The 9,740-nt window shown below is 37.6% G+C and overlaps 1 long non-coding RNA gene and 1 pseudogene across 1 annotated transcript; both read left to right on the forward strand.

Annotated features, from left to right (window-relative positions):
• Window positions 1-1,969: 1,969 nt before the first annotated feature.
• LOC128307177 (uncharacterized) lies at window positions 1,970-4,434 on the forward strand (annotated as a pseudogene).
• A 287-nt stretch (window positions 4,435-4,721) lies between these two features.
• On the forward strand, window positions 4,722-5,886 carry LOC128307258 (uncharacterized). Its single transcript, XR_008287614.1, has 4 exons — window positions 4,722-5,117; window positions 5,216-5,600; window positions 5,668-5,717; window positions 5,791-5,886. It is a non-coding gene; the product is annotated as an uncharacterized LOC128307258 (long non-coding RNA).
• The last annotated feature ends 3,854 nt before the right edge of the window (window positions 5,887-9,740 follow it).

Consider the following 9,740-nt stretch of genomic DNA (forward strand, 5'->3'; position numbering starts at 1 on the left):
CACCCCATCACTTCCAGCAACAGAAAAGAGAAAGGAAAAGAGAGTTCAAGACATATGATAGGAAAGAGCGTAATAGGATTTTTTTTGATAGCCACATAAGCCACGCTCCCGGGCATATAACATCGTTCCGCCACTTCCGTCGCATTCTCATTACTGTTCGATGCATAATTCGTCAGTCGATCTGGCGTTTAATAACAATCACGACGAATAAGATACTTGGCTCCATCTGCGCATTGTAGGCATAGGCCTGAGAATAGTAATGTGGTGGCTGGTAAACACTAGGAACAAAGGGTTATGAAAATGTAAGAAAGACGGTCCTGTGGACAGCCGCAATAACATGCAGTATCTCTTTCTATTTCCTTTTCGATCTCGTGACTGCTGCGTAAGCTGGCTCCAGCTCTAGGGTGCTTTCAAGAATATTGTTTGTATCAAGAGCCAATACATTTTGAGTCGTACGAATAATGGAAGAATACACCTACCTATTATAAAGAAAAATGAATTCGAAATCAATTATTTATTTCTGTTAGTAATTGTTGTACGTTTGTTTGTTGCCTTTACCCTCGATGAGTTGAGAAGTTTGATCTTGATGTAAAACTATGAACAAGTTTATGTAAATGTTTCGAATGCAGCCTTGCTCAGACGATGACGATGTAATGAAATTGGGCCTTTTCATGGATAAGATCAGTCTCCATTCACGTATGCATACTTTACTCACATGAGAACGAAGGCAATTTACAGAATAATGTCTGACTTCATACAAAATGTACCTCACTTTTGACGCTTCCTTTTGTTATTCGTGGGTACTATGCGCATTTTGAGCTATGTACTATGTGATTTTTTGTAATTTTATTCATTGGTACTACAAATTACATACGAGTTTTTGGTCGCATTTGTATTTACTTGGTAACAAAGAACTTGCATTGGTTACAATATCCATGTACACGGAACATGCACACACGACGAAAGACGATGTGTCCACTACGATGTGAAATCCATGGTAATAAGGTACGAGATTCCTCAAAATCTCAAACAATACCCCTCTCACATCCTTTTCATACTATTTTTCCTCTATTACCGCCAGAGGTGAAAGAGACCTGGGAGGTCCAAAACCTCAATGAAATTTCCAACAACACCAACTACGATGTGAATATTCATTAGGCATAAACGATAAAAACTTTTGTATGCCTATCTGTATGAAGTTTGTGAAATATTCATATAAATGGTGACTAATGCTGCGAATCGTGTTGTGTGGATAAGAAAATTAACTGAAAAGATCGTTAATTTCCCCAACTGTTTCAACGTGGCTCTTGATGTTTGAGATGATGAGCTAGTTTGGAAGCTGCATGTCAGCAAACGTAGTAATGTAGTATATCGGAATATCTGGAAACCGAAGAAAAAAAAACGAAAACGAAAGAAAAATGATTTTAGATTAGCACACTGACCTGAGCCCATTTTTTGATTGGTTCATCGCTTGATGGTAGAGAAAGCATTCAATAAAACATTGTGGATAATCAGTAGTCATTATTCTGTTTTTGTTTAAAAATACAATATTATTCACACATTCGTTTTATCATACTTCATCTATGTTCCCATCAATTACGTAATGAAATTGTGTCGATATTGTTTATAAATTTTAGATTTTTTTAGTAAAAACTAAACAGTTATGGTGAGTAATGGAAGCTTGAGACCAAACATTTAAAAATTGATAAGTTAAAATTATAATGCCATGGATATGAAAAGGTACACTTATCCATGAGAAGACATTGAGATTGGATTAGAATTTATGCCACGATACAGTATCAATATGAAAAATATTTTCGCACGTTGATTTTAAATTCAATTCAAAAGAGACACGAAATGCCAAAACCTTGAAGTACGGTATGTAAACAATTCTAAATGTCATAACCTATCAAACAAGATTGCACACACACTAATCTATTTGAGGTACAATATGTCGGTGCATCGCTGGCGTATGCGAATGCCGGGACAAATAACCTAGAAGCGCCTGTACAACGTTCCGATTATTTTACGTTAAGCGTACACAATCTAATTAAGAAGTTTTACAAAAAATACAGTGCCTCATAGCAGAACAGGTTTTCACATAATCGTAGAATGCTGTACCCATAATTGTGGATGTTTCCTAATCCAAAGGATACGGTCGAGCGAATTGCGAGTCCTTGCTGGACCAAGATGAAAAAGCTTCGAAAGAAATTTGAAAGAATAACGAAGCACATCAGCTGAAGCTCATGGTAAGTTGGACTCAAAATGTTGTAACTCAATCGTCAGTTCTAATGAACATTTAACAAGGTTTCAGTGGTGATTCCTGCCTATGAACCACAATGTTTGCTTTGTTTGGTAGCGGAATTACCGTGTCAGGTAATTTCCCGCCATGGAGATGCTAAAAACGGAATTCGTGGAAGCATTTATTCACCGAGGTGAGTTATATCCTACTTTGCAATGTATATATCCTACCGTTCAATGCACTTAACTGCTTATTTGATTACTTTTAAGGAACGCTGTATGCGGTTAACACAAATGCGAAAATGGAATCTCGAGTCTGTGGCAATTACGCCTTGCGGTGCATTGATTATGAATTTACACCATGAAACGACAGAGAAGTTGCAGGGCAATTTTCATATCAATGCATGGTCGCAAAATCGAGAAAAATGTGGTAAGGCTCTTTTTAGTTTATAAAGGCATAAAGACATGGTTTTTCGGTGACCATTATGTGTGCTTTGGCGGTAAATAAACTAAAAAAAAAAACACAAATGGCAGACCTACCCTGCTCGAGGTTGGTGTGCAGGTAAAAAAAAAGATTATGCGTTGATGTGTATTTTGAATCACTTTGAACTGAACACCAATGCTTCATTACCGTATGGTCTTTGTAGCTTTGTAAGCTTACCACCAAGATTCAATTGATTTGGAAAAGACAATCAAAAAAGATTGTTTAAAAAACACAGACAATTTTCTGGCATTTATTGTGGATACTAATAGGTGCACAATATCTCGTCCTTGGTGTCCTGGTGACGAGATATTGTGTTCTTTGTGAGGTCTTTTAAAATTTTGTACAGGACTGGAGGAATTAATTTTGCTGAAGGCCCTATGCTAGCTGGTTAGGTAAAATGTGGATAGGAAGCAGCAATGAAACATTTAGGCTTACTGATTTGATTTTTGGCAAATAATTAATTGTATGTGAACTATTTTTCTTTTCTTATCTCTTCGTCAAGATCATCAAGATCTATTTGAAGTCAGCAAATGCTAGAGAACGGATAAAAAATACAATGTTAACGTTTGATATATCGTTACGATGGATTCATCCCGACAACGAATACAGCAAGTTCAACACCGATATGGATGTTACCGTGAGTGGGAGTTCAATTGCAGAATATTTACGTAATATATGCCAATTGAATGTTGAGAATGTAGCTGCTGGCTGTAAAAAGATGCAACGGTTTGATGAACGAATTCCTACGTTGAATGTGAACAACCTTTCATCGGATGACACCGGGGAAACTTCATGCACAAACGATGAATTACTGGAGTACATCGGAATGCTTGCGCTAGATTGCACGACAGCGTCGATTGAATATGTGAGTAGCTACATGACCTCAACTGAAACCAAATACTGTATCGATCTTTCATCGATATGGGCTGATAACGACGGAAGAAGTTGATCGCAGCATTATGCGTTTAACAAAATTGGTCGATGAATGCCACACTATTCCATGGGTAGGATTGCATGTTCAAGGCGTTTGTAATGTACCTTTAGATTTTGTGAATCACGGTGAGAATGGCGTGTATGAGAATTACGATAGTGCGTACACAATGATTATCACGAATCAGAATCTTTTGTGGAGTAATATTTTTGGAGGCGTTTTGTGAGATGAAATACATTTTTAGTTAATATCATTTTTAGGACAATCACGGTTGTTACTTATAAGCTTCCTAAAAGCACCAAATCAAGCACTCATTACGCCGATAATTAACCGAACCGATGAGTAAAATGAAATTTCCTTGCAAGATAAAGACGGATTATTGGGGAAATCGTTTGTGATGAAACAAGCAAAACTAATTAACGTTCGATAAATGTAATTTAACGATGTTTTGTTTTGCAGTTTCTATATACAAATTTGTTTGCATACCTTTATTCAAACGTTATTCTTTGCACTTTAGATGAGTTTGTTATTCATGTGCTTCAATAATGCAATAATGTAATAGGAGCCAGACAGGTTTCGAGTAAGGAGGTTGTTGACGTCGTGTGTGATGCCAAGAATATTTTGTTTCTGTAAAACGATAATACCATGGTCATTGCATTTTAATATGTTGATAGTAGCTGTGAACAGTGAGAATTCGGGTATTGATGAGCTGTTAGTTGTTGATGTTTCAGTAGTAAGTTTACCTTATGGTTAATATGTTTGCTTCACAATATATTGTTCGGCGTATGCAATGGATAAATTACAATGGATTTTGTGTAGTTTATATCTATATGATGATGCATTAAATTTTTTTTATTGTATATTGTATAAAATATTTTATAAGAAATGAAAAATGATTTTTTTTATTATCGGTAGAACGGCCAGGCCGTATATCTGAATGAAAAATGAATGTTCAACTTATTTAACTGTGAAAGTTGAAGCGATGTCTGATTATGGTGGTATGAGTACGAAAATTAAATTTTCATGTTATAGGCAAATTGCGAGAAAGAGTAGCTTCGGTGAAAAGGTACTTGTAATGTGCATAACAAGCATAAAATTTCATTTGGTTATGCTGCACTTATGCGTTCAGTCGCTCGCGAGTTTTGATGAGACTGCTAAATGTGATCGTTGGATTGAACGACTGTGAGTGGAGCAAAATGCATACGAACACATTCCTGTTGCGACCGTTCTACAGTTCAGACGAGTGTTCCATACAGTATTTGGTGCTGTAAAACTCAGAGCTTTCACACGAGAACAATGTAGCGGTTTGGTTCGATCCAGAATGGAAAAACGTGTCGTGATACAAAAGTATTCAGTTCTATTCGCTCTCGATCGCTGGTGTGCATAATCCATTAGCTATGATTGTGATTCAATTGCCGGATGTACGTGTGTGGAATGTATTTCAAACGACTATCGAAAAGCGTAAGTTGTACTTTGCTCAAAATTCTGTTCGTATCGAATATCGCATGTTGTTGTGAATAATGGTTAATCTTTGTGATTTTACGTGATCTTTGATTTAGTGTACTGATGTTTTGAAGGATTTTGAAGGAAGGAATTGTTATCTGGAAACCATAAACTGCCTTCATAATGACTACCCTGATGCGATCACGATTGCTATCCGTACTAAAGGACGTAACGGTAGTTACGCTGAAGATGAAACCAGGGACCTGTTGGAGGAGAGCTCGTCAGACGTTTCTTATACGATCGTGTTCTTCGCACGCTGCTGCTCCCTATGGTCCTGCATATCGACGAGATGACCTAAAAGAAGCCTTGCCTTGTAAACTAGCGCTTAGGGTAAGGACTGCGACTTACCAAACCGTTGTGTCCTTGGAGGAGAAAGGTGGATAACAGCGCCCTGCTGCTATGACCGTCGAATATGAGTCCGTCGCTATTTGGATAAACACTGTAAGTCGCATTGCAAGTTTACAATTAGTGGAAAGTACTTAACAATGTTCAATACACTTTATTTTAGGGTTAACATTGACAGTTCATCATAATGCAACACGTGCAAGTAATGGGAAGGTAATTGAACGGATTGCTCTGTAGGGGTTTTGCAAATCCTCTAATGTTACACAAATATGTTACCTTATTTTAGTTATGATGGAAAAACTTTCGATGCAAGGAAATGATGATATTTTTCCAAGTAATTACAAGCCATAGCTAGCCAAGCATTGTTTTGGATGTGTGTTTGGTAAGTTGTTAACTTTTGTTCTTTACTCTAATATACAAGTAATGCGATCGTATAATCTATATTTTTTTATTATTCTAGAAATGCCTTTGGACTGTAAGCTCGATTTGAGAATATGATATATCGCATCATCTTTGGAGACTACGCAGTACTAACCTCGAGCAAATCATTCGTGAGTAAGCTGATTTAATCGTCCTTTCGTCCATCGACTCTTATCTAAAATCACTCGAGTTTAAAATTATTTGCTAAGTTATGAAGTTCCATTGTTAAATACTAAAATGGATCGGAATTAGCAATACGTAATGTTGTTTTAGGAGATAGATGAATTGGATGAATCATAAAGTCGAAGCGAAACCTAATTTATGTGATTGCATGAATGCATCCCTATCGTAAGAACAACTAAAATTAGGTCATATTTGTAGAGACAATTAGGATAAATGTGTAATGATTGTAATGTTTCGTATGTCATGTTGTTGGTGCCTTAAGTAGGTTGTAGGTTTAAAGCATCTGATTCTATCTCCTGTTTTTCCTAGGACCCGAACGATATCCCAACCCTTATAAATAATATGAAGTGAAGTGCATACCTCGAACAGTGAATGAAGTATGCAATGTATGTATTATTTTATTCAATGTTGACTTGTTATGCTAGCATTATTAATCGATGCTGCTACGTATGGCTCCTTTGGGAGAATAACGAAATGTATTTCCGCCCAAACTCCCATCGGCGGTGCTTTACCCCGAACTAGTTAAATTGATCCCCTTGCCAAGACAGGAAGTACCTTTGACTTGTCTCGAGCCATCGGTCCGCAATTCCAAGGTCGGAAAGGTGCCTCCCGGCCTTACTTGGCCGCTTCTTTTTTGCTTGTTAGGCCGGAGAAGTACATCCGATTAGCAATATGGCGATCAAATAACGCACAGTTTGTCGATAATCATTGAAAATGGCGTTTATTTCGTGTGTTAACAGCTAATTTATACGAAATAATTGCTGATCAATTTCAATGCGCGTCAGCAGATTTTTTGGCATACAAATTGTAGTTCGGCTTGCGATCGATGATTTTGCCTTGTGTGACATCGGTCAGCACTTTTGATGCTATGCAAAGTTGTTGATCGTTGCGATCTCCGGTTTCGCTTTATACCTACATATTGGGCGAATCGCTGAGTTTACAAATTGGTCGCGTTGACCACATCGCATTGGTAACATTGCTACCCTTGTAATTTCTCGCCCAGAGGTTAGAAATCTATGTTGTTCGTGGAAGGCGTGGAACTCGTTCTATTTTAAATTTTAGGATGGTTGATATAGCGATAACGATTCCACTACATACCGTAAATATGTCTAGGTATATTGAGTAAGCACCGAATGTACCATTTCTTTCTACATGAGTTATTACAAACGGCATAGGTTAAATCGGTTTGAAATATGTTGTATTCGAGATAGAGTTTTTAAGAATTACTGACCGTATTTCTATTGCATCTCTGTCTCTATTTCACATTCTTCTGATTGTGTCACAATTTCTGTGTTTTCGGGATCTCTATTTTTATCATGTGACATGAATGAACGAAATATGAAAAAGTGCCACTACCACACAATCTATTTTCATGTTGATTATGGGCTTTGAAATCAGATAATGCGTTCATATTCAGATATATGCGTTCCATTACTATTTACTGCTATGCATGCCCCTGAGGTATGTCTAATTTAGTTTGGTTCGCTATATTTGGGATTTGAAATATGTAATATTGGTCCGGTGAATTGATTATGTGTTCAACATGTAATATGAATTCGCCATTCTATATTTCTCTCTTTCTTTATGTTGGAGAAGCTAGAATTGTGTATTATAGTGGGTTCAATGCAACTTTCCGCTTAATGGATTTGTTTCCAAGAATTGCTACTTGATGATTATTTCTTGCGCGAGGGTGTTAGCAATTAGTATTGTTTCTTCGATATGTTTATATTTATATTCAATATGGTTTTTTGTTGTTTCCATTCTATTCGCTATTTAATGTCGCGTATCCTTTGGGTATATATCGCGCGATATTTTCAGGGTTATCGGGTTGATTAGCTTTTTATGCCTTTTAATTTTAATCTCTAATGTCTCTGTTATTTTGGAGATAAAATTACCCAGCGTTCTCGCAGGTCTTCCTCGTCCTCCTCTTCGTAGTTGTCCGGCTCCAGCTGGTCGTCCTCCTCTTCGTTCACGGCGTCGGGGTTACTCTCCCAAGCTGCCGAGTCGTTCCATGACGCGTCCCAATCCATTTGATTTCCAGTGATTTCCATTTCCATTTCCATGTTGTTGGTTGAGGCTTATCATGGACTGGACTTTCACTATTCTTCCCTTTCCTATTCTCCTCTGGAAACGTCACAACGTCTCCTACCTTTATCTGTCTGGTGGGGTTTATACACTTTTCGTTTCTTTTGGTAGGTATTCTCGTATTTCCCGGGCCCAATAAACTGTGCCTGCCCGCGTCGCCTCGGCTTCGTTGACATCTGTTAGGTTAGGATCTGCTTCTGCTGAACAGCGCTTGTATCAGGTCGGACTGCTAATCTGGAATCAGTAGCTAAAAGTACATTTTCAATTTTTCGATTTTCTCGATTTTCGATTCGATTTTAGTATTGACCAAGTCTGAGAGCAAGGCATCGTAAATAGCTTCAGGATTCCCGTAGCGTTTTTGCTGACTTTTCAATTGGTTCATTTTAGTGCCAAGTGAGTTTTTTGTTCTCTTCTGCTAAGTTTGCAATTTGTATCTTTAATTTATCTGAATTATCTTTTTTTACTATTTGGAGTTTCTGTTCGGAATTTTTCTTTCTCTCTTCTTCTAATATTTGGGCGTGCTGCTCTTTTTCCTGTACTGCCTATTGGCTTTTTCTTCAACTGCCTCAACCTCTTCCTTGTGCTTTTCTATAAAAGCCTCACATTTTTTACACGTAAGGATCTTTGGAGTCGTTTTTAGGTTTAGGAATTCCTTGTGGAAATACTCATCTTTCCCAGTCGTTTCTACTGGTACACAGCCAACAATTTCCGTTTGGGTTAGTTTTATATTTAAACTCCATGACTCACCTGAGGTCTGATACTTTTAACTGGCCCGATTGGTTGTTTCGCCGATAGAGGCTTCTAGGTCCCACCGTGGTTGCGATGGTTTATGGTTTTCTTCTGGAGAAGAATTAGGTTCTCTTCATCTTGCCTGTCTTCCGTATCTGTATTAAAAAAATTCGATTAGTTTCGTTTTTGTGTTACATTCAATTTTTCTGCGCAAGGCATCTGCGACAACGTTCGTCTTACCTTCCTTGTACATGATGGTGTAGTCATAATTCTCTTGTTCAATTCTCCAAATAAAAAGTGAAGTTACATAAGTTTTTGTTACAGTTTTTTATGTACTGCAATTGTTTAGATTTGTTAAAAAGGGTGAATTACCCCATATTACGGCCAATGCTTCTTCGGCTAGCCTTTTGAGAATTTTAAATAGGTTGTCCAAATGATGTCATCTAGGTAATCAAAGGCGATGGTTCTAATGTAATCTCGAAGAATGTTTTTCATTGCGCGAGTTATTTCTTCGGGTATCGCAAGGAAGGACGACTCGAAGTGTGTGCAGTTAAACCAAGAGTAATTTTTATTAACTATTTCAACATATTGCCGTTTGCGCGAGTTAAATTTTCTTTCCGATCGAGAAGACCAGTCGATAGTTCATCATTAGATCGGGGGTCTTCGGGTTGTGGTTCCTGATTTTTCCTTAAGCCGCTGGGGTGTTATGTAATTGTCTTCCCTCTTTTATATATATCGCCAAAGTTACTTCATCTATTTTGTCTTCTGCCTTGAGCAGTTCCTGCTGTACCTAGGCTGTACTAGTTGGCATATGCGTAT

Source organism: Anopheles moucheti, chromosome X (genome assembly GCF_943734755.1).
Source record: "Anopheles moucheti chromosome X, idAnoMoucSN_F20_07, whole genome shotgun sequence".
Taxonomy (NCBI): Eukaryota; Metazoa; Arthropoda; class Insecta; order Diptera; family Culicidae; genus Anopheles; species Anopheles moucheti.